The sequence below is a fragment of the Eriocheir sinensis genome, chromosome 36 (genome assembly GCF_024679095.1).
Source record: "Eriocheir sinensis breed Jianghai 21 chromosome 36, ASM2467909v1, whole genome shotgun sequence".
NCBI classification, from domain to species: Eukaryota; Metazoa; Arthropoda; class Malacostraca; order Decapoda; family Varunidae; genus Eriocheir; species Eriocheir sinensis.
In genome coordinates, this window is record NC_066544.1 from 5640024 (window position 1) to 5665023 (window position 25000).

At 45.5% G+C, this 25000-nt stretch overlaps 1 long non-coding RNA gene across 1 annotated transcript in view; it reads right to left on the bottom strand.

Annotated features, from left to right (window-relative positions):
* LOC127008013 (uncharacterized) overlaps positions 1–20258 on the bottom strand; it is an 89808-nt gene extending 69550 nt beyond the window's left edge. Inside the window, exon 1 of the long non-coding RNA XR_007760736.1 lies at positions 20224–20258. This is a non-coding gene — a long non-coding RNA (uncharacterized LOC127008013). The remainder of the gene's footprint in view (positions 1–20223) is intronic.
* Positions 20259–25000: the final 4742 nt, after the last annotated feature.

A 25000-nucleotide genomic window follows, 5' to 3' on the forward strand; every position in this document is an offset into this window, starting at 1 on the left:
TGTTTAGGTATTTGAAGACCTGTATCAGATCCCATGGCAGTCGTCTCTTGTGCAGCGTAAAGAGCCTGAGTCGCTCAAGAATATTTTTACTCGACTGTACCTTCAACGATGGTATAAATTTCGTGGAACGTTGCTTCACTCCCTCGTATCCTTCTTAATTAGGAAGCCAGAACTGCACTGCGCATTCCAGGTGAGGTCTTGCCACGAGTTATACAAAGACAACATTAATCTCGGCGTCTTAAACTTCAAGAGGAGGAGGAGACGGAAGAGGTGAGTGGTAAGGTAAAGAGACGAGAGGAAGACAGAGACGGAAAAGGAGGAGGAGGAGGAGGAGGAGGAGGAGGAGGAAGGGGAAGGGGAAAATTAGAAGGAGGTGGGGTAGTGAGATAAAGAGAGGAGAGAGGAAGATTGAGATGGAGAGGGTAAGACAGGAAGGTTTTGGGGAGGAAGCTGAGGAAAAGGAGGGTGATAAGACGGAGGAGCCGGAGGAAGAATGATGAGAGACAGGCGTGGCGTAAAGAGACTGCGAAAGAGAAGAAGCGAGATTAGGAGGGCGAGAAGCGAGCGTACGAGACAGATTTGAGGTGGCGAGGCTGAGTGATGGGCGATGCGGCGTGAAAGGTGACGAGATGAGGGGCAGGTGGACATAAGTGAAGGGAAGGGAAGGGAAAGGATGAGAAAGGGAAGGGAAGGGAAAGGAAAGGAGATAATGAAAGGAAAGGATGGGATGGAATGAGAAGTGTAAGATAAAGGATAGGAGAGGAAGCTGAACAGGCTCGGCAGTCAAGTTCTAAGTGTTAATAAGATGGATGCATTCAAGAAGGTTAGATGATTTCATAGATAGTGAAGTTAGGTGGTGTTAGGTTTACAGAAGATGCCTTGTATAGGACTGTCAGCCTCTTGCAGACTCCTTACGTTCTTATGTATTTATGTTCTTATAAGATGGAAGAGAAAAAAAAGGAAGGAAAGGGAAGGAAAGGAAAGGAAAGAAAAGCATGTCAGAGAGCAAAAAAGTTGGGTGAGTGAGGGAGGCAGGGTGAGTGAGGCAGTGTGAGTGAGGCCGAGTGAAATAGGGTGATTGAGGCAGGGTGAGTAAAGCAATGTGATTGAGGCAGGGTGAGTGAGATAGTGAGTAAAGCAGGGTGAGTGAGGCAGGGTGAGTGAGGCAGGGTGGGTGAGGCAGGGTGAGTAAGGCAAGGTGAGTGAGGCAGGGTGAGTGAGGCAGGGTGGGTGAGGCAGGGTGAGTAAGGCAAGGTGAGTGAGGCAGGGTGAGAGAGGCAGAATGAGTGAAGCAAGGTGAGTGAGGCAGGGTGAATGAAATAGGGCGAGGCAGGGTGAGATAGGCAGGGCAAGGCAGGGTGAGTGAGGCAGGGTGAGTAAAGCAAGGTGAGTGAGGTAGGGTCGCGTGCCAGGGAGGACATACCTGCCACACGCACCTCAGGTAAACACACCTTTGAGCACACTAATAGCGGCCCAGGAGCAGGTGAGGGTGGTGAAGGTAGTGGTGGTGGTGGTGGTGATGGTGATGGTGAAGCTGGTGGTAGTGCTGCTGCTGCTGCTGTTGGCGATAGTGGTGGTGGTAATGGTGATAGTGGTGTTACGAGACCTTGACTGGATTATTCAGTGATAGGAAAAGTGGCAAAGGTCCCTCAAACTTGACAGGTGCAAAGTCATGCACCTTGGATCCAGAAATAAAAACAATACATATAACATGCGTGCGGAGCTTCGGGAGGTCGCACATAAAGATTAGTTATTTAGGTCAAAATATGCATTGCTTGAAACATGCAAAGCACAATAAAACGGCCGGTAAAGAAAGCAAATACTAATTTCGGGTTCATGGCGAGGTTCTTCGAGTGTAAGGCACCGGGAGTAATATTAAATTTGACTAACTCGGTGAGGCCTCGTCCGGATTACGCAGTGCAGTCCTGACCCCAAAATTATAATGACATCGTATTGCTCAAAGTGTGTAGCTACACACTACAAAAAAATGATACCATCGTTGAGTGCGGATCCGTCTAAATACTGACTAAACTTCTTGATGTTGGAAAAAAGAGACGGTGCAGAGGGATTGGATGCAGGTTTTCATGTACCCAAACAAGTTCAGCGACGTCGTTCACTATTTTTTTTTTATCAGATGAATGCAAGGACTAGATACATCTGTCAACCAAATCAAGCAAGACGATGCAGTGAAAACATTGGTAAGGTAAGGAAGGGTGGGTGCACACGCTATAGCTGCGCGTGGCTGTGGTGCTCATCTTCATTCCGTTGGCTCTTGGAGCCTGTGGCAGGTAAGAGCCCCCAGGGACGCTGGCCACTGTGGAATCCGGGATTGCCACAGTTTACATTCCCCAAGTTTCCCCAAGTACCCACTTATCGACCAGCTCGAAGGTGAACTGAACGCCGACTGCCCGGGCCGGGATTCTAACTCAAGCCCGCGGAGTCGTAGCCAACCATGCAGAAACTGATCCACGGAGTTTTTTTTTAATCGAGTCATCCGTCAGTAGAACAACTTTACAGCAGAGGCTACCGCGAGAACGATCAACTTCTGTAAAAATCACACTGGCCGTTACTTTGTTGCGCCGGGAGTAAACTGAACGGTTCCGCACGTTTGTACTGCAAGTGCTTTAATTGACGTCACTGACGTCGGGCCATTGCCGTGCCCGACGAACAAATTTAACCCTTGCTACCCTTCTACAGACGCCTCAAATGCACGACCACAGTAATGGTGTGCACCGGGATATTTTGGTGCATCGTGACAGGATGAAGACATTCTGGTGGAGCTTCCTCCATTGTAGGAGCGACCCAGACTGGCGGGAGAAGGGAAGACCTGATGTAGCGTTCTATATAAAAAGAGTTACAAAGGAAATTCTCGAGTTTAGGATTTCCAATGGTTACTGAAAAAGTTTTGTATTTAGCAATAGGCAGCCCTGATACCGTTATGGTGGTCAGTTTTGGTCACCCTACTATAGAATGGACATCAAGATATTAGAATCTGTGCAGAGAAGGATGACAAATGTCATTCAAAGGTTGAGAAACTTGCCATTAGAGGATAGATTTAAACATTTAAATTTGCATTCTCTTAATAGGCGAAGGGTGCGAGGAGATTTGAACGAAGTGCACAAAAGGATGAAACTGATGAAAAATAAGTGTAGTGTTAATAAGGTTCTGGTGGTAAAAGAGTCAGGTAGGACACGAAGCAACGGGTTTCAGTTGGATAAATTCAGATTCTATAAAGACAGGCAAGAATTGGTTCACCAATAGTGGATGAGTGGAACAGCGGTGGATGGGAAGAACAGGCTTCATAGTCATGTTGCGAGTGCCAGTACGATACATAAATTACAGAAAAAGGTTAGATAAGTTCATGGAGAGTGAGGTTAGGTGGGGTTAGGTTTACAGGAACTGTCTTGCACAGGCCTACCACCCTCTTGCAGACTCCTTATGTTCTTATGTTCTTTTGCTCACTGCCGGCGGACTCGTTTTTTCTGTTGCCTGCTCCCCCACGCTTACATTTTTCTATGTGTCCTCCTCCTCCTCCTCCTCCTCGTTCACCTCCTCCTCCTCCTCCCCCTCCTACAAGTCTTGTAAGGTGAAGGTCGATAAATACAACATACTTACACGTCCTCTTCCTTCTCCTCCTCCTCCTCCTCCTCCTCCTCCTCCTCCTCCTCCTCGTTTGACGTTCCTTCACCTCAGCCACACACACACACACACACACACACACACCGAGCAACGGACGCCTCCCCTCACGTCAGCCTCCCACACACCCCGTCTCCTCCTCCCTTGGGGCTGGGGGAAGGGGGGGAGAGGGGGAGAGAGATAGGGAGAGCGCGAGTGAGGAGATAAAAGGGAGTAGGATAAAGATAGACACTGAGGATATTCATGGGAGGAAAAAGGGAATAAAAGGGAATAGGAAAGGGGAGACAATAATAATCTTCCCTTTCCTCATTCCCCCAGGCCTAAAGAATGGGTCACCTGAGGGGGCAGACAGGTGCGTCTTCCACCCCTGATTGATTACCTGTCCCTGTGCTACCTGGGAGTGACGTCACGGCCCATTTGATAGTCCCGTCACGACCAACAGGGAGGGAGGGAGGGGGGAGGAAAGGAAGGTGAAAGGGAGGTAGGGAAGGAGGGAGAGAGGGGGGGGGGGAGAAGGACGTAAGAAGGGAATGCTTTGAACATGTGGCAGTTATGCATATATGGAGTGATTGTGATGGGTGAGGGTGGGTGGAGGGGTGGAGGGAAGGAGGGAGGGGGAGGAGAGGAAGAGGAGAAGGGAGAGAGAGGGTGTAGGGAGGAGGGATGAAGGGAAGGCGTGTTATGGGAATGGTTTGACAATTGAACAAGAAAACGTTATGCATTTTTAGAGTGACTGGATGGAGGTGGCAGGAGGAGGAGGGAGGGAAGGAGAATTGGAGAGGGAGAAGGAGAGACGGAATGAGGGGAAGGAAGAACGTAAGATGGGAAGGAAGAACGTAAAATAGGAAAGATTTGAACATAAAGATACTCATGTGTGAAAGGATAATGGTGGATAAGTGGAGGAGGAGGAAGGGAAGGATAGAAGGAAGAAGAAAAGAAAGAAGAAAGGGAAGAAGGAAAGTAGCAGCAGAAGACAAGACACAGGAAGCGAATGGGTCGAAGAAAAGGAATACATAGGAATACATAGGAAGAACAGACACCAAAAGACTGCATGAAGATGTATGGAGTGTGATTGAGTGGGTGGGAGCAACATAAGAAAAAATGAGACAGTGGCGGAAAGAGAAAAAAAAAGTGAGTAAAAGGAACGTAGAAAAAATAAAAGTGTGACGCAAAAGAAAAAACAAATAAGAGTAACAAAATTAAAATAAAGAGTTCGATGGAAAAGGGAAATAAGGGTGATCGAAAGTAACATAAAAAAGGGCTTTGGAAGAATATAAAGAAGAGGGTAAAGAAAAGTTTGGCGGAAGATGCAAATAAATCTAAACAAAAGGACCAGGAAAATCAAGAGTTTGGGGAAAGATGCAAATAAAGGTGATTAAAAGAAACAAATAAAAAAACTGGTTGGCGGAAAGTGGAAACAGGAACAAAACAAAAGGCAGAAGAGAAGCAGAGGAACAAAAACCTTGAGACATGACACCAAACTAAATGGAGGCGCAGGAGAAGCCTTTCAGCAGGTGGGCGACACAACGGCGAGAAGATGCAGATTAGGCGGCGGAGCGGGGCGCGAGATATGCACAAAAACCGATGCCGGGGAACAAAAGGCATCAGAAAAAAACCTACCGGGGAGAGAGAGAGAGAGAGAGAGAGAGAGAGAGAGAGAGAGAGAGAGAGAGAGAACATATATTTCATGCATCAAAACACGTAAGGGAGCGTAGAGCGTTTAAGAGGGAGAAGAGGAATGGAGATGAAGGTAGAAATAACAAACCTTTAAATTTTACCTTTTTGATTACCTAATGAAGAGGAGGAAGGTAAGGAGGGAGGAGGAAAGTGAGAGCGAGAGAGGGAGGGAGAGGGAGATGCAAATAATAGGGCAGTAAAAAGAATGACGACGACGACGACGAGGAGGAGGAGGACGAGGAGGAGCATCAGGAGAAGAGGAGGAGGAGGAGGAGGAGGAAGTGAAATGAGATACCTGTGTGACATGAGCACCTGCCCTCACCTTCCTCCTCACGTTCCTCATCCATTATCGTTCACCTGCTCGTTCTGCCTCTCCACGCCTCACCCTATTCACTTATTATCTTGCTTCTCTTCCTCAATGTGTCTTCTTGTTTCCCATCTCCCTGCATGCACCAATTCTGCTTGTTCCCCTCCTTCAGTGTTTCTTCTCTTCTTTTCATCCCTCCTGCATGCACTAATCATTCTTCTTCACCCTCTTTTGTATTCATGCTTGTTCCCCTTCTTCTCTCTTTGTTTCCTTCCTTCCTGCATGCACAAATTCTTACATCTTTCCTGTTAACGTCTTTTTCCTACCCTCATTTATTTCAATTCATCTTCTCTATCGCCGCCTTTCATGTTCTCCCTTCTTTCAAGCTCTTCGCGATCCTCCACATATATATTTCCATTATTTTCTCCTCTTTTTACTATTATCACCTTTTCCTGTTTATTCCTTGTCAAGCGTTCTCTCCTCACCCAATATGCCTTCACGCTCTCCTTCTTTAATCTGCTAGTTGTATTTCGTCGTTTTATCTCGCCCTGCTTTCCCAATCGTATAAATATCCGTTAGGCTCTTACTTGCGGTCCCTTTCCCTCTACTTTCGTATTTATCACAATTGCTTGGTTCCTTTCCTTTGATCTTTCGTGTCTGTGTCTGTTTGCTCCCTTTCTCCTCTCCGACTCTCTCTCTCTTTCTTACTCTGTCGTTCTCCAATACTTTCCTGTCACCCTGTCTTTTGTTGTTATATATTTCTCTCACATCTTTCCCTTTCCCTTTGCTTTTTAGTTTTTTTGTTACTCTTTGATATTCAAATTTCTCAACCTCCTTTCCTCCCTCCCACTTTCCCTCCATTTCTTCCTTTCTCCTCACAAATGACTTGCAAAATAATCTTCGTTGCGATGCCAAAGGTTTGACTGAAGACCAAAGTAAAGTGTCAGTTGGGGAGGGGAGAAAGGTACAGGAGGAGAGAGGGTAGGTGATGGGGGAGGAAACGGGGGAAGAAGTAGGAAAGGAAGGAGGAGATAGGGAGTGTTGAAGGTGTCAGTGGATGAAGAAGTTGTACTAGGAAGAGAAGGTCCATGAGAGGAAGGCTGCTAAAAGGATAATGGGTATAGAAAGGGATAGAAGAGGAAGGAAGGTGTAGATAGGATGGTGGATAAGGGGACGGTTGGAGATAAGAAAGTAATAGTAGTACCTGGAGACATGAGGTTTTGGAAGAAGGGGAATGAAAGGGATCGGCAATGTGGGAGGAAGGAAGAAGGGGAGAGGTCCGATCTTGTTCCCTTATCTTACATATCATGAGAAGAGACTGACAGGTGGGAAATGAGAGAGAAAAAAAGCAGAGGAGACGCGGATAAGAAGAGGAACAAAGGGGAAAAATGTGGAAAGAATAAAGGATGAACAGAAGTGAGTGAAGGTTTGTTTATTTTCTTTATTTTTAATATAAATTTTGTTTTGTGTATTTTGCTATGTCCGTCTTTCTTTCTATTTTTCCACCTGTCTGCCCGTCTCTCTGTCTGTGTCTGTTTGACGTCTGTATGAAAATTTATATGAATTGATGAAGAACTTTTTGTATTGACTTAGAGGTATGTGTGTACGTATGTATGGATGGATGAATGGATGTATGCATGTGTGTATGTATGTGTGTGTGTGTGCGGAGATTCATTACACCTAAAATGGTAGAATTTCTTTTAACAAATATAAACATGAACAAATCCATGCGGTCGTAACAGCCCTCACACCCATACACCCGCAAACACACACACAAACACACACCTACACACCGCCCAAATAGAGAGCGAATTCTACTTCCATATTCAACATTTAACACGCATAAACACACAGGGTATTCACACACACACACACACACACACACACACACACACACACACACACACACACACACACACACCACTGACACACAAACGCCTCCCCCGACACCCCTTCCCCCTTCCCCTCAAGCCATGCCTCAGGCGGGTCTATATTTAGCAGTGTTTCCCCTTCCTCCCATCAGGCCCGTTTTCCTCGCGTCTTAATTAGCTCCGTTATGTTGTTCTGGCGCCTTGGACTGACCTTCGAGCATTGACCTACGCATGACGTCACTCCACTCTCTGACGTCATCACCTCTTGACCTCCACCACACCTCCACCGCACCTCCACCACCACTACCCAGCCTTGTCATTTCTCAGGTGGTCTCGTGACGTGGAGGTGGAGGCTCAAGAATGGAGGTGGGTGGAAGGGTGGAAGGGTGGTGATGGTGTGTGTGGTAAAGAGGTGGTGTTTATTTGTGAAAAGCAGTCGTGAATGTGTGTGTGTGTGTGTGTGTGTGTGTGTGTGTTTGCAAACACACACACACACACACACACACACACACACACACACACACACACACACAGATCAACACAAACAACACACACACATAAACAAACAAGGCCCTAACAAGCAGCATCTCCCCTCTCCCCACCCTCCACCTTCTTCCCCCCCACCCCTTCCACCTCCACCCCCACTTCATACCCATTAGAAAACATGACACCAAACCCATTCGACCCCATCCCTCTCCTCAACCCCCACCACCCCGACCACTACCACCCAACCCCAACCTCCCCCTCTCTGTGACAGCATTCGGGAGCGGGAAAATCCTGTATATTTATCCTCTGGCAACCCCTCACCCCATTCATCGCGAGTGTTTACGATGAAGTGAAAGGGATTGGAGGTGTCTCTTAATAACTCAGGATTAGCTCATCATGTTTACACTGATTAAGCCACTGGGGGAGGAGGAGAAGGAGGAGGAGGAGGGTGCAAGAAGAGGAGTGGTGGTGTAGGTTTATGAAGATAATGGATGTGATGTGGGTGATCGGGTATGAGGTATAGGGCATGAGAGGGACAAGGGAGGCATAGATAGGAGCAAAGGCATGGCCGGGATATATGTAGCAAAAGGAAATGGAGGTGGAGGAAGAGTATGGGGTGGACGGCTATGGTGGAGGTCGGGTATGGGAAAATAATGGAGAGAGAGAGAGAGAGAGAGAGAGAGAGAGAGAGAGAGAGAGAGAGAGAGAGAGAGAGAGAGAGAGAGAGAGAGAGAGAGAGAGAGAGAGAGAGAGAGAGAGAGAGAGAGAGAGAGAGAGAGAGAGAGAGAGAGAGAGAGAGAGAATTAGGTAAAGAGGGAAAAGACAGCAAGTGGAAGACATATACAGAATTGAAAGGAATGGAAAAGAGAAGGTATGGGTGGAGGGCAAAAGGAATGGGAAAAGGAAGGGAAAGAGATTATGAAAAGAGGGTTAGAGAAAAGAAGGGGAGATGGGAAAGGTATCGTGTGTGTGTGTGTGTGTGTGTGTGTGTGTGTGTGTGTGTGTGTGTTCCTTATCAGACCCACTTCCTCTTTTATACAAGCAAACAATTAATATTAAGCGAATTTTCCTGTGTCTTTCTCTTCATCTCTATTTGCCTGTCAGTCTTACTAATGACTTAATCCACAATCTCTCTCTCTCTCTCTCTCCCTGCCGTGTTTAAGTGTCCATCTGTCTGTCTCATTCCGTCTGTACGTTTATCTGTCAGGCTGAGTGTCTCTATATCCTTCTCTCCTGTTGTCCTCTCCTGTCGGGCTGTCGCGGCATTATCTATTTTCACTCTTGTCCTCTCCCTTGTCTGTATCTATCAATTTGTCCTCCTGTCTCCTTGTCCTGTTCTCCCCGTCCCGCCGCGGCCCACACTCTCAACCCGTTTCTTTGCGCCAGTCTGTGATTCTTTGTGTCTCTGTCTGCAAACTCTTTATCTCTTTTCACACCTGTCCTGCACCTTTCTATACCTCTCCACACGTGTCCTTCTCCTCCCACACCTGCCTCTTTACTTAGCTTTTGTTTCCACGTCTGTTTGTATGTCTGATGTACTTTCTTTCATTTTGCAATTTTCTGTCGCCTGGTCTTCCTCTCTTCCTCTTTCTATTGTCTTTATTTTTATCTACCTGAGTGTCATTTTGCATTTTCCCTTCTGTTTTTTTTTTCTTTTCTCTTTCTTCTTCTCTTCCCTTTCCTTCTTCCCTTCCTTCGCTCACGCAATACTTGACTTCCCTCCCCCATCCCTCCCATCTCTTGTCTCCTCTTCACCCATCCCCTACCTTTCTCTACCCATCCCTCCCCATCTACCTACATACAATAAGTTCCCTTCACCTTGCCTTCCACCGTCCCCTCCTCAACCATTCCCCAACCATCACTCTGTCACCCCCGCCCCTTTGCCCCCCCCTTTCCCTCTTACCCGAATAGTGTTTACCCCCTCTCCCCCCTGACCCGCCCTCGCGCACCCTCATTCTCCACCCACCTCACGTACCCCGCCTCGCCCCCGCCCCCATCTGTCACCCTCCCCCGCCTCCCCGCCCCACCCCATCCCCCGACCTCCACCCACGTCACGCACTGAGAGTTCTCGCCGTGAATAGCCTTCGGGCGCTATGTACAGTGTGTGTTATAAATAGCGGCGCCCAAACACCCGCTTCCATGCACGCGCGCACACACACACACACACACACACACACACACACACACACACACCAAGACACCCCCCTCCTCCCCCGCCACACACACACACACACACACACACACACACACACACACAGACGAATGTAACCACACTCATACGCACTAACTGTCACACACACACACAGACACACACACACACACAGGGTAGCCAGGTTCGTGTTGTCATGCTGTATGTTATTTAGACAAGAGGGGGAGGGGGGGGAGGAGGAGGAGGAGGAGGGAGGAGGAAGAGGAGAGGAGGAAGGTTAGAGACGGAGGAGATAAGGAGATGGAGAAGATAATGCAAATAACCAATAGGAAGAAAAGAAAATGGGAGGAGATAAAGGATGAAGGGAGAAGGAAGAGAGAAAGGAGAAAGGATGTGAGGGAGGGACAGGAAGCAGGAAGTAGGAAGCAAAGAAGGAAGTTGGTTGAGGAAAGAAAGATCAAGGTCACGGAGGAAAGAAGGAAGTGGAGGAGATAGGGAGAAGGAAGTGCAGGAGATAGGAAGAAGGAAGTGGAGGAGATAGGGAGAAGGAAATGCAGGAGATAGGGAGAAGGAAGTAGAGGAGATAGGGAGAAGGAAATGCAGGAGATAGGGAGAAGGAAGTGGAGGAGATAGGGAGAAGGAAGTGGAGGAGATAGGAAGGAGGAGGCAGAAAAACAAACTAAGGAAGAGGTGTGGGAGGCGATAAATTAGACTGATACAATTTAGATAGAGTGAAAAGAAAGGAGGAAGGAAAATCTGAAGGAAGAAGAAAATGAGGCAGGGAGAAAAGAGACAACAGGAGAAGGGAAAAAATAGTCGTTAGGAAAAAAGATTAGGAAGGAAAACATACATAGAAAGAAAACAAAGAAGGAAATAGAGGGGGAGGGAGAGAGACAGATAAAAATAGAGGTAAAAATAAAGGAAAATAAAGAGAAAATAAAGCGATAATATACTAAATAAGAAGAGAGGAAAGGAGGGAACGAGAATATAAAAGAAAGATGGAGAATAAGTGAAATTAGATAAGAAAGAAAAGGAGAAAGTTGGCAGATGGGGAAGGAGGAAATGAGGCGAGGAGGAGAAGGAGGAGGAGGAGGAGGAGGAGGAGGAGGAGGAGGAGGAGGAGGAGGAAATGAGGCACGGAGAAAAAGGACTGAGGAAGAGAAAGAAGAGGAGGGATAGAGAAGGAGCAGGAGAAGGATGGGAAGAAGAGAAAGAGAAGAAAAAGAATATATAGAGAAGGAAAAAGTAAGGGAAGGAGAAGAGTAAAGCAGAAGAGGTGAAGAGGAGAAATATAGAGGGAGTGAGATTAAAACAAAGAAGGGATAGAGAAGGAGGAAGTGAGGCTGGGAGAAGGAGGAGGAAGAATAGATAGGTGGGAGAGGAAGGAGACGATAAATAAGAGAGAAGAAAGAGAAAGAATAGATAGGTGGAAGAGGAGGGAGAAGATAAATAAGAGAGAAGAAAGAGAACATAAGAACATAAGAACACAGGGAGACTGCAAGAGGCCGAGTGGATTACAAAGGGCAGCTCCAGATTCTTTCCCATTACCACTTGTCATCCTTGTCCATGTAGCTATCAAGTCTACTCTTTAAACAAGTTAGCGTCCCTGCACTTACTATGTGATTGCTGAGTCTATTCCATTCCCCCACCACCCTATTACTAAACCAATGCCTGCCTATTTCCCCCCTAAATCTATACTTTTCTAGTTTAAATCTATTACTGCGTGTTCTATCCTGCTGGCAAATAGAGAAGAAAGAGAAAGAGGAGACATATAGAAAGAGACAAGAGAGTGAGATGGAAGCAGATGGGAAGAGACAGAGAAGGAGGAGAAGGGACGAGGGATGGAGAAGAGGAGTGAGAAGGAAGAGGAAGAGAAAGAGGAGGTATATAGAAAGACAAGGGAGTGAGATTGAAACAGAGAGAAGCGATAAGGAAGGAGGAAGTGCATGAGATTAGAAAGAGAGGGAGGTAAGAGGAAGATCAGATGAAGAAGGGGGAAAGAGGAGAGGAGAAAAGAGAAGGAAGAGATAGACAAGCTACAATAGGAACTGCAAGGGAGTAAGATAGAAGCAGAGAGAGGAAATAGAGAAAGAGGAAGGGACTGTGAGAGAGGAGGGATGGGTGGAGAGGTGGGAGAGAGCAGGAGGAGGAGGAGGAGGCTGGGAGGTGTTAACTATAGTCCTGTGAAGTGTTATAAATACCTGTACACCGAGACGCGGCTCTCCATCTCTCTCAACACCAAGTGATTGATCAACGCCTGCCCCCTCCCCCTCCGCCCTCCCTCCCTCTCTGCCTCTCTCTCTCTCCCCCGCCCCTCTCCCTCTCTCCATTCCTTTCCCTTTTTACGTCTTCATTTTCTTCCTACTTTGGTCTCTGCCTCCTCCTCCTCCTCTTCTCTTTGTCTTTAATCTTTTCTTCTTGCTCATTTTTATTGTTTTCTCTCTCTTTCTTTTTAGCTTTATTTTTTCCATTCTCTTCCTACTTTGCTCTCCTCCTCCTCCTCCTCCTCTTTTTGCCTTTTCCCTTTTCTCCTTGGTTCTTTTTTGTGTTTTCTCTCCTTTCTTTTTGCCTCCTCTTCTCCTTCCTCCTCTTCCTTCTTCCCCTTCTCCAACTTCTTAAATCTTACTGCTTCATTTTCTTCTTCCTTATCTCTCATTCTTGCCTCCTCTCTATTCTCTTCATTCATTCCTTCCTTCCTCCTTTTCCTCACCTATTCCTCCCTCCTTTAATTCGTCGTTATCTCTTAGTGCCTTCCCTTCCTGTTCCTTGCTTCTCCTTGCCTCCTGTCATTCCTCCGCATCTATTTCCATCTCCTCTTCGTCTTCCTTAGCTATCACCTCCTCCATTCCTTTGTCATGACCTCTCAGTGCATTTTTTCCCTTCTCCTTGCACCTTCCTTTTCCTTCTCATTTATTCCTACCTCCTCCTCCTCCTGTTCCTCCTTGCTTCTCTCTTCCTCCCTCATTCTGTCCTTCCTGCACATCTATTTCTTCTTTTTACTTCACTCCTTCCTCTTTCTACTTTATTCCTTCCTCTTCCTCCTCTTCTCCTTCCTCTTCCTCCTCTTCCAACCTTCCTTCTTGCCGTTCCTCCCTCGCTTCCTCCTTCCCGTTCATTTATGTTTTCCTCTTTCTCCTTCCTTCCTTCTTCTTACTCCTCCATTCCTTCTTCTTACTCTTCCATTCCTTCCTCTTACTCCTCTTCTCCTTCCTCTTACTCCTCTTCTCCTTCCTCTCACTCCTTCGTTTCTTCCTCTTACTCCTTTATTCCTTCCTCTTACTCTTCCATTTCTTCCTCTTACTGCTCTTCCTCTTACCTCATCCACCCTTCTTTCTTGCCCTTCCTCCCTCGCCTGCACTTTCCTTCCCGCTCACGACCTTGGCACCAAAAATACAAGAGAACGAGGCGCGCAGGCTATAAACTCCGCCAGACAAGCAGAGCACTGACTCGTCCCCCACCCACTCCTCCTATTATTATTCCTCCCTCTATTATTGTCCCTCCTCCTCCCCCTCCTCTGTCTTCTCGTCCTCCCGTTGGTCTTTCTTCCTCCTTTTCCGCACTTCTTCTTCTTCCTCTTCCTCCTCTTCCTCCTCCTCTAGTGACATGAGCCGATGCGTGGCCCAATAAACTTAAAACATGCTTCGTAAAGGGATGATCAAGCCCACGCCCCACCCACGCCACGCCCACTCTCGGCCTCACACGCCCTCCCACACTCCCCCTCCACCCTTCCTATGCCCTCTCCTCCTCCCCCTTCTCAAGCCAGGCGACAAGCAATCTGCACCCGATCTGACCCTAATCTGACGCGTCGAATCGCTTCCCGCACACCCATTACGTGCGCCATAAAGAGGGTCACCGTCTCTATCAAGGCTGGATCCCGCGAGCTGCAAAAACGTGTCTCAGCGCGCAGCAGGGAAGGAGAAGGGACGGAGGAAGAGGAATTAGGCAGGGTAGGTGAAAGGGAAGAAGGGACGGAGGAAGGGGAGTTAGGCAGGGTAGGTGAAAGGGAAGAAGGGACTGAGGAAGGGAAGGGAAGTGGAAATACATAGTTAGACAGGGTAAGTGAAAGGGACGGAGGAAGGGATGGGAAGGGGAGAGACAAAGACACACAGGGTAGGTGAATGGGACAGAGGAAGGGAATGGAAGGGGAAAGAACTAGTGTTAGGCAGGGTAGGTGAAAGGGACGGAGAAAGGGGAGGGTAGGCAAGGTACAGGGTTAGGCAGGGAAGGAAAAGCGACGGAAGAAGGAAGGGGAAGGGGAGAGTTAGAGAAAGGCAGGGTAGGGGAAAGGGATGGAGGAGAGGGAGGAAAGGGGAGAAACATCATTGGCAGGGGAGGTGAAAGGGATAGAAGGGAGGGAAGATATATTGTTACCGAAAGAGATGTAGGAGGCACAGAAGGAGGGAGAAAGTTAGACAAAGTAAGTGAAAGGGATGGAGGAAAGGGAGGAAAGGGGAGAGACATAGTTAGACAGGGTAGGTGAAAGGGACGGAGGAAGGGAAGGGAGGAGGAAAACTATATAGGCAGGGGAAGGGAAAACAGTTAGGCAGAGAAGAGGAAAGGGCAGAAGACAGCGAGTGGATGGAGAGGGATAGAGGAAGGGAAGGGAAGGGAAGCAAGTTAGGCAGAGAAGGTGAAAGGACGAAGGGAGGGAAGGGGATAAATGAGAGGGAGTAAGTCCATGTGGGTGAAAGGGTAGAGGAAAGGAATGGGAGAGGAACAGAGGGATGGAGGAAGGAAAGGAGACAGACAGAGATAAACAGGGCACATCCAGTAGGTGAAAGGGCAAAGGAAGGGAACGTGGGTGTAAGAAAGGAGTATATGAACGAATGGAAAGGGAACAGAGAGAGATAAAATAAGGGAAAGAAAGAAAGAGGTAAGCTTGAAAGGATGTAGAACGGAAAGATAAGAGAAAAACAAAGTGACGAGGGAGTGGAAGGAGAGAGAAGAGAGATGTGGAACGTGAAGAAGAGAAGGAAAAAAGAAGCAGAGAGAAAGAAAAACGGAAGGGAGGAGAAGAGACGAAGGAGAATAACTGAAGAAAGGAATGAAAAATGGAAAAACATAGAAGGGACTTAGAGAGAGAGAGAGAGAGAGAGAGAGAGAGAGAGAGAGAGAGAGAGAGAGAGAGAGAGAGAGAGAGAGAGAGAGAGAGAGAGAGAGAGAGAGAGAGAGAGAGAGAGAGAGAGAGAGAGAGAGAGAGAGAGAGAGAGAGAGATATGCAAGGAAGGACCAAAAAAGAGATGAAGGGAGGCAGGAATAAAAGTAGAAGAGAGAGGTGAAGGAAGTCAGGGAAAAAGAGAGGAGGGAGATTAAGGGAGGAAGAGAAAAATAAAGGAGGAAGACAAAGGGAAGGAGAGATAAAAATAGAAGAAAAGGAAAGGAGAGAAGAAGAGACAAGGGAGAGAAAATAAGCAGGAAGATTAAGAGGGAGAGCAAAAGAGAAGAGGGAGATGAAGGGAGGGAGAGTAGAGTAGGAAAATAAAGGAAGAAGATGAAGGGAAGGAGAGATAAAAATAGAAGAAAAGGAAAGGGAGAGAAGAATTGACAAGGGAGAGAAAATGAGGAAGATTAAGAGGGAGAGAAACAGAGAAGAGGGAGATGAGAGGAGGGAGAGAAGAGTAGGAAAATGAAAGCAAAGGAAGAGAAAAGAGGAAAAGAAAAGAGAAAGGGGAGAGAAAGAAACGAAGAAAAAACAGAAAGGAGAGAAGAGGAGACAAGGGAGAGGAAAAGAAGAGGAAGATTAAAAGGGAGAGAAAAAGAGAAGAGGGAGATGAGGGGAGGTAGAGAAGAAAGAGTAGGGAAATGAAGAGCAATAAAGAGAAAAGAGAAAAAGAAAATGAGGGGAGAGAAAGAAACGAAGAAAAAAAGAGAAAGGAGATGAAGGGAGGGAGAGAGATCAAGCGCTACAGTGGAGAGATACATATTTATAAACACGGTTCTCTAATAGCAGGTTCTCTCAGTCATGTGCTATCTCCGCCCTTCCCCCCCTCAGCGTAAGATTGGAAGCCTCTATCTGTCAGCCGCCGATGCTCGCTTGTCTTCCTCTCGCCGGCGCTCCCGATACTGTCATCTACAGCCAGAAAACAAACACCCGCGTCAGGTTTTTATTTTCCGCTGAACTGTTTCTTTTTTGTTTGTTTGTTTGTGTGTGTCTGATGTTTTGATTTGTGTTTTGGTCTTTCTGTTTACTGAGTGTGTGTGTGTGTGTGTGTGTGTGTGTGTGTGTGTGTGTGTAAAATGTATCCAAGAGGAGTAGGAAGAGGAACATAAGGATAAAGAGGAGTAAGGAGAAGAGGAAAAGGTGAAGGCGGAGAAGAAGGAGAAAGAGAAGTTACAAAAAGAGGAAAGAAAATAACAGAACTTTTCTTCCTAACTCTCATCTCTCTCTCTCTCTCTCTCTCTCTCTCCTTCATCCTTTCCTCCAAGAGAGAGAGAGAGAGAGAGAGAGAGAGAGAGAGAGAGAGAGAGAGAGAGAGAGAGAGAGAGAGAGAGAGAGAGAGAGAGAGAGAGAGAGAGAGAGAGAGAGAGAGAGAGAGAGAGAGAGAGAGAGAGAGAGAGAGAGAAAGCGAAGTAATCAATTTATCATGGAGAAAAGTGATTTCGACAAACCTGATCACCTACACACTCACACACACACACACACACACACACACACACACACACACACACACACACACACACACAAGCACTCCCCCACTCACCCCTTACTGACCCCCCTCCTCCACCCCACAACACACACTACACTAAATAGCATAATAACTATAACTTTACGATTAACAAAAAACACTAATAGCAATCATAATCATCAGCAATCGCACCGGCCGGCACGCAGAAGCACAGGTAATGACCCCCTCCGAGCAGGCATCCGGCAGGTAACAGGTACGCACGAAGAGCCAGAAAATCACAGGTGAGCCAATTATCTGCGTCACCATCGGAAGGGGTAATGCAGGTGATGAGGGGGATAAAGACGTGGAATGGAGGAAGAATGAGGAGAGATAAAGAGGAGAGATGATGAGATAAAGAAAATGAGAAGAATATACCCACAACAAAGCTTATCACAGAGGCTGAAGAAGAATAAGACGTAGGATGAGGAGAGAAGGAAGATAAGAAGTTATGAAGAAGAAAGTGAGGAGAGATAATTTTGAGAGAATGAGGGGAGGTAAAGAGAAGAGGAGATAAGAAGAAAACGAAGACATTCACAACGGATATGAAGAAAGGGAATAAAGACTATATTTAGCATTAGTTAGACCTCATCTTGACTATGCGGTTCAGTTCTGGTCACCCTACTATAGAATGGATATCAAAATGTTAGAATCGGTGCAGAGGAGGATGACTAAGATGATTCGGGGGGGTTGAGAACTTGCCACAGGAAGGAAAGACTCAAAACACAAACTTTTCATTCTCTAGAAAGGCGAAGGTGCGTGGAGACATGATCGTTTATAAATGGATGAGGAGACATTCATAAGGTTTTGTTGGTAAGAGAACGGGTAGGACACGAAGTAACGGGTTTAAACTGGATAAATTCAGATTCAACAGGGACATAGGCAAAAATTGGTTTACTACAGGTGGAATAGACTAGATAAATTCATGGACAGCGTAGGGTCAAAGGAGCTGCCTCGTACAGGCCTACCGGCCTCTTGCAGACTCCTGCGTTCTTATGTTCTTATGTTATGTTAATGAAGAGAGGAGAGATAATGAAGAGAGACTAGAAGAGATAGAGAGAAGGGGAAATAAGAAGGAAATGAAGGCATCTCCACAACCAAGGATCATACAGCGTTGAATCAAAAGGCTCATTTGGGAGAGGAATCAGGACAAAATGAAAAAGAAAAAGGTTAAGCATTTACGTGGGCGAAAAAAATTACACTGATCATGATTATTGTAAAAAACTATTATGCTCGTACCCCGAAGGCAAGCAATTCCTGAGAGTTATCAAGTGTCTGTTTTCTTCTATATTCGTGCTTTCTAAAATTATACTCGACATAATTCCAAAAAAAAGAAAAAAAAGAAAACAAGAATAAAACCAGTGTCTTCGCCGCCCTGTGTCTTGCCATTCCTGTCTCTATGATTGCTAAGTTGTGATTGGCTGATGGTCCGCTATGTCTATGATTCGTAAATGAACGTCGTCGAAAGTAAAAGTTATAATGATCGTAAGAGTAAAACCTCGTGTCTTCGCCTCCCTGTGTCCTGCAATTTCTGGATATGATTACTGAGTTGCGTTTGCCTGATGGCGTTGAGGCGGCGGCTGTGGTCTTGGGAGAGTTGGTGTGTGTGGCAGGAGTAAGCAAGGAGACACATGTTAGGAATTCTCAGACTCTTCCGCCTCTCACATCAAATACTTCTTAAGGCCAAAAAAGAGAGCAATCGCGTTCTCAGAGTTATTTTTTTAGAGTCACGGTACAGAAGGGTCATACTACCACCAGGATCAGAAAACTATCCATGGAGAGGCCAAAAATGAGAGCAGTCGTGTTCCAATGAGTTATTTTTGGGGGGTCGCGATAAAGAACGGTCAACCTACCACCAGGATCAGAAAACTATCCACGGAAAGGCCCTAAATTACTAGAAAAGCCCTGTTAAATATGAACCTGAGCGTCGAAATGTTTGAGAATATGACACCTCTGCCCGCGTGCCCCGACCGTCTAGAGGAGGGGCGCTGAATGCCGGGCGGTGCGTGCCTGGCGAGGGGGGTTACGTGACACACACCGAACACTTGGCTAACGAGGATGTCAATGGAGAGAGAAAAAGGCAAGGTATGTTCGCAGCGTCGTTTAGAAATAGAAGCACTTGCACCAATAGATTGCTTTCTAATTGTATATTAAGTGGAGAAAAGGCAAAGTGTGATCGGGAAGCTGTTTAGAAATTGAAGCACTTGAACCAGTAAATTGCTTTCTGGTTGTATATTAAGTGGAGGCAAAGTGTGATCGGGAAGCTGTTTAGAAATTGAACCACACGCACTTACTCTATATAATCTGATTCCTTGTTGTCAATTAAGTGAAGAGAAAGCAAAATGTGTTCGTATTGGTGTTCAGAAATCGGAACTCACTCTTACACTGACAAATTGCTTCCTTATCGTCAACTTGTGAAGAAAAGGGGAAATTATGTTTGGTGAGCTCTTCAGAAACTGGAGCACACGCACTTGTACTGATAAATTGCTTTCTCATCGTCAATTTAGTAAAGAAAAGGGAAAAGTATGTTCGGTGAGCCCTTTGGAAATTGGAGCACACGCACTTATACTGACATATTGCTTTCTCTTCGTCAATTTAGTAAAGCAAAGGAAAAGTATGTTCGGTGAACTCTTTGGAAATTGGAACACACTAATAAATCGATTCCTCGTTGTCAATTAAATGGAAAAAGTCGTCGGGTCAGGCAGTGCATGCAGAGACATCATGACATAAATTGAAAAGTTCACTAAGTATAAGCTGCCATTTAAAAGAAAGAAATATGTTCAGACACGGCTGGACAAAGATCGTAAACTCAATATCTAGGTTGTCAATTATAGGAAGTAAACCATGATGTATTTACGAGCGATCTATAAGCAGCATGACACACATATTGGAAACTCTTGCACGAAGGGAGTAAATCAACACAGGAAAAACGCCAACACTCGAACAAGTAGGCGGAGCAAACATTAAGGTATTTAGATATTCGTGGACTGTGGATCTAAGTGCACGAAGGGAGTAAATCAATAGAGGAAAAACGCCAACACTCGAACAAGTAGGCGGAACAAACATTAAGGTATTTAGGTATTCGTGGACTGTGGATCTAAGTGCAAGGCCCGCCACTAATCCCCGCGTACGTATAACTTAAACACAATGATGAATGAAAACAACACTAATTCCTACTTATAAACGATGAATTATGGAAAGAACAACAAGATAAAAAGCAACTGGTCGTACAGTTAAGATAAAAATACCAACTTACCCACAACGAACAAAACAAACACTAAAAGAGCGAGAAAACAACATAAACAAAATAACTCATGAACAAAAAAAATGAATTAGCATACAAACAACACTTAGTTACACCCTTGTTAGTCGCACAGGTAAGCCTCCGTTGCTACACCTGGCTACGAGAACAGGTACAGGCGCCTCCACACTCACCTCCCGCACCTGCTGAACCTTCCCCTCGCCACACTGAAAAAGAAAGAGAAAAAATGAGAAAAAGGCTTAAACTAGTATCAAATAGGAGTGTAGGTCATCATCTCTCTCACCTCCCCCCCTCCAAAAAAAAAAAAAAAAAAGCGTCTATGTGCAAGTTTTTTCCCTCGTTGAAACAGAGACGTAAAAGAAGGGAAATGACGTCAGACGGAAACAGAGACAGTAGAACGAAACTATTGACGTATGAGGAGAGTAACAGACATAGAGTGAGAACATAGACGTAAGAGGAAAGCAGAGACCCGAAGGAATGGTTACAGTAAGAGTGAAGTACAAATGTTAGAAAGAAACTGCTGGTAATGGACAGTAGAGCCGTGCGAGGAAAACACACAGAAGAGGAAAAAGGAGACGTTAGAGCGTAAAGAGGAAATAAAAGAGATGTAAGAGGACAAGCAGATGGGAGAGGAAAATAGAAATGTAAATGAGATACAGAAAAATGAAAACGCAGAAAATAATAATGTTAAAGAGAAAAAAAAACCGCAGGAGGAAAAATTTAAACTCAAGAGGAAAATAGCAGATCAAGTGGAAAACATAATAATGCGAGGAAGAAAAGAACAAACGCAACAGGAAAAATCAACACCCAGGAGGAAAATAGAAACCCACGAGAAAACAAAACAAAACAAAAAGAAGGAAAAATAAAGACAATAATAATATACTGACCCAAGAGGAAAAATAGAGAAAACAAAAGGAAAAGTGAGACGAATAGAAGAAGACAAACTTTGAGAACCCAGAAGAAAAAAAACATGAAAAATTGGAATCAAGAGGAAGTATAAAAAATAAAAACTAGACGCATAGCACTCGGAGAGAGCACACCTCCGCCAAAGTTCGTCCTGAAAATTGGTATGGGCATCAGCTGTGATCCTAAGCATCATATATATATATATATATATATATATATATATATATATATATATATATATATATATATATATATATATATATATTTTTTTTTTACGTCTTGGCCTATTTCCCGGTGGATCCTGATGGTCGGTCCAAGGCTTCTTCCCGGTGGGTCCTGATGGTCGGCCCAGCCCGTTCTGGCGCAGGCGAGTGTTTATAGTGGCGCCATCTTGCATTGGCTCATGCTGCCCTCCCGGAGCTCATCTTTAATCATAAAATCTAGAGTCCGGGTTGATAGGTTGTCTTCTGGACAGCATGTGGGTAGTTTTAAGCCACTCGGCGGCGGCTGAAAAATGGAAGCATTTGTTTCGAAAGTTGATGAAATTATATTTTTTTGGAAACTTTGACCTGGGGCGAACTTTTCGAGGTCATAATCAAAGGTCAAGGTCAAGGCCATGCAAGGTGCGTCTTTCCATGAGCTGAAATATGAACCAAGTCTGAAGTCTCTACGATGACGAGAACCGAAGTTATGGCCAATCTGACGTTTTGTGTGACCTTGACCTTTGACCTTTGACATCAAAAATATAATGTGTTTTATTTTGGATGGACACGAAGCTTCCCTGAGAAATTTGTAGACATATCCGCAAAATTGTGCACAGGAGACTGTTAACGAACAAACAAACAAACAAACAAACAAACAAATAAACATACCGACCGGACCGAAAATATAACCTCCTCCAACTTCATTGGCGGAGGTAATAAAGCAGCAGAGATAAAATGAGACAAACTTCGAATAAAAACAGACATGTAAGGAAAATCAGGAGGAGGAGGAGGAGGAGGAGGAGGAGGGGAAGGAGGAGAGGGGGGGGGGGCGCTCAGGAGTAGAACTATCAAGTAATCCTCAAAGAGACAAGTAAAGGAACACGAAATGAATAAGGAATTGGAACCTGAATGTCACAGGTAAATGGGATGGGAACCTATGTATCACAGCTATGAGTAAAAGGTTCGATCCTCCACTCAAAAGATTAGGTCAGGTGAATTATGATTGCATTTGATTACTCTCTCTCTCTCTCTCTCTCTCTCTCAGAAAACGCCTTGTCGAGCTAATTGAAAGCGACGATCAAACATTATATTCATGAACTTTAATAATCTTTCAGGCGACCTTCTTATAGCCGTCTCCTCCACCTCCACCTCCACCTCCTGCAACTCCTCTTCCACCTCCTCCTGCTTCGGCTACTCCTCATGGTTACTTTTCACACTCCTCTTCCTTCTCTTTTATAGTTCTTTCTCCTCCTCTTCCACCTCCACCTTCACCTCCTTTTCTTCCTTCTCCTCCTCCCTCCTCCTCCTCCTCCTCCTCCACCTCCCTCACTTTCACCCCGGAAACTCGAGTCTGTCTGGTGCGAAGGAACTTAAGATGAGGCAAACTGGCCACTTCACCCGACGCTCACCTGAGATTTTCGTTTTTTTCTGCTCACCTGTCGCCTGTACCTGCCCCGCACACCTGTCGGAGGGAGGAGGGGGAGGGAGGGAGAGAGAGAGAGAGAGAGAGAGAGAGAGAGAGAGAGAGAGAGAGAGAGAGAGAGAGAGAGAGAGAGAGAGAGAGAGAGAGAGAGAGAGAGAGAGAGAGAGAGAGAGAGAGAGAGAGAGAGAGAACGAATGTCTGTCTGTCTGTCTCTCTCTCTCTCTCTCTCTCTCTCTCTCTCTCTCTCTCTCTCTCTCTCTCTCTCTCTCTCTCTCTCTCTCTCTCTCTCTCTCTCTCTCTCTCTTTTTCATTCCCTTTCGCTCTCATCCCCCCTTTCTCCCACCCTCTTTCCTTTCCACCCTACTCTCACTCACTCTCTCTCCTGGCACACCTGCACACTCACTCTAATTACCCAAGGCGACTCACCTGTCTCCTCGCTCCTCTCACCTGCCCGCCTGTCGCGCCCTCGCCTCCTGTGTGTAGACTTAGGAGAACACCTTGTCGTATTTTGCCCCGACTTTGGCGACCCCTCAACTCTGATGTGAAAATAATGCCACAAGCGGGGGGGAGTAGAGGAGGGGATGGTGATGGTGGTAGTGGTGGAGGAGGAGGAGGAGGAGGAGGTTAAGGGGTTGTTTGACAGTTCTAGGTAATAAGAAGAATAAATGGTGAGCTGAGAGAGAGAGAGAGAGAGAGAGAGAGAGAGAGAGAGAGAGAGAGAGAGAGAGAGAGAGAGAGAGAGAGAGAGAGAGAGAGAGAGAGAGAGAGAGAGAGAGAGAGAGAGAGAGAGAGAGAGAGAGAGAGAGAGAGAGAGAGAAAAATTCAAACTGAGAGAAACAAACAAGCGCTCAGATCGGTTCCTTCAGTCTATAGGCTTCATGATGAGTACTGGCTGACAATCACGAGCCCATCACGTGATAAGAATGTGGGTTAATGACACACACACACACACACACACACACACACACACACCAAGAGCACTCACAAATCAGCAAGGACAACACCAAAATAGCTCGTTCGGACAAAGGGCCTCAGACAGACAGCATGATGGATGAACCTGAAGACATAACTTTATACCTCAAACAAAAAGACCCCCCCCCCAAAAAAAAAAAAAAAATTGAAACCAGCACGTAGGACTGGAAAAAAATGATAGACTAAAATAGAAAATAATGATAAGCTGCCTTCACGTACACTCCATAAAAAAAAAAGATATGCAAAATAATTAAACAAGAGACCAACTTAAAACTGATGCAGATACCGAAGAAAATTCAGTCAAGCATCCACACAAAAATCAAGGCTAATAAAATGTAGCAAAGCACAACGAAGACAACTTGACAATAAAACTATACACAACTGAAGACAAAGACGAAGCACAAGTTAATACAATGGACTACACACGCCACCACCTGAACGAGGAGCTCTAATAGTCAGTCTTCTTTGTCTTCTTCAGCTCAGCATGTCGAGGGGAGGTGAGGCGGGGCTGTCTTCACGCCATCACGGAGCCGGAGAATAAGGGATGTGTTTGTCCTCTCTCTCTCTTTCTCTCACTCTCACTCTTTTTCTTTTTCTTTTTCTTTCTGTTTCTCTCACTCTCACTCTCACTCTCTCTCTCTCTCTCTCTCTCTCTCTCTCTCTCTCTGTGTGTGTGTGTGTGTGTGTGTGTGTGTGTGTGTGTGTGTGTGTGTGTGTGTGAGTGTGCCGTCCTCCAGTTAACAGTGACTATGCCATCTCGCAAGGACAAACTAAATGAGGACGTCAGAGGTTTGAGTATTTGGGTTTTTTGCTTTTTTTAGTAGTTGTGATAAAGAAAACGAAAGGAAGGGAGAAAAAAGGATAAAAAGAAACATAGTGAAAGAAGTAATCAAAGAAGAAAGAAAAGACGAAAAACGAGAAAGAAAAAAAAAGGAAAAGTTAAGAAAGAGAGAAGTAAAGAAAATATAAACTAAGAAGGAAAGGATGGAGAAAAAAGAAACAAACAAACAAAAAGAGAAAATAAGAAAGAAAGCAAAAAGAGGAAATAATACAAGAAGACGGAAAGAGGGGCGGTACCCTAGGTGGGAGGCGGGACGCAGAAGAAACAAAAATTATGCTTAATACATTAACAGTTAATATAGGAGGGAATAAAGTGCGAGACAGAGCGGAGGAAGGAGAAAAATGAGATGATAAAGAAGATTGAGAAACCAGAAACTAGAAAACAAGATATTAATGTTCCCGTGTTGTTGTCGTTGTTGCTACTGTTGGAATTGCTGCTGTTGTTGTTATTGTTACTGCTGTTCTTGCTGCTTCTGCTGCTGCTATAACAACATCAACAACAGCAACAGCTGCTTCTGCTGCTACTACTACTACTACTACTACTACAACTACTACTACTACTACTACTACTACAACTGCTACTTTTATTACTACTGCTACTACTAC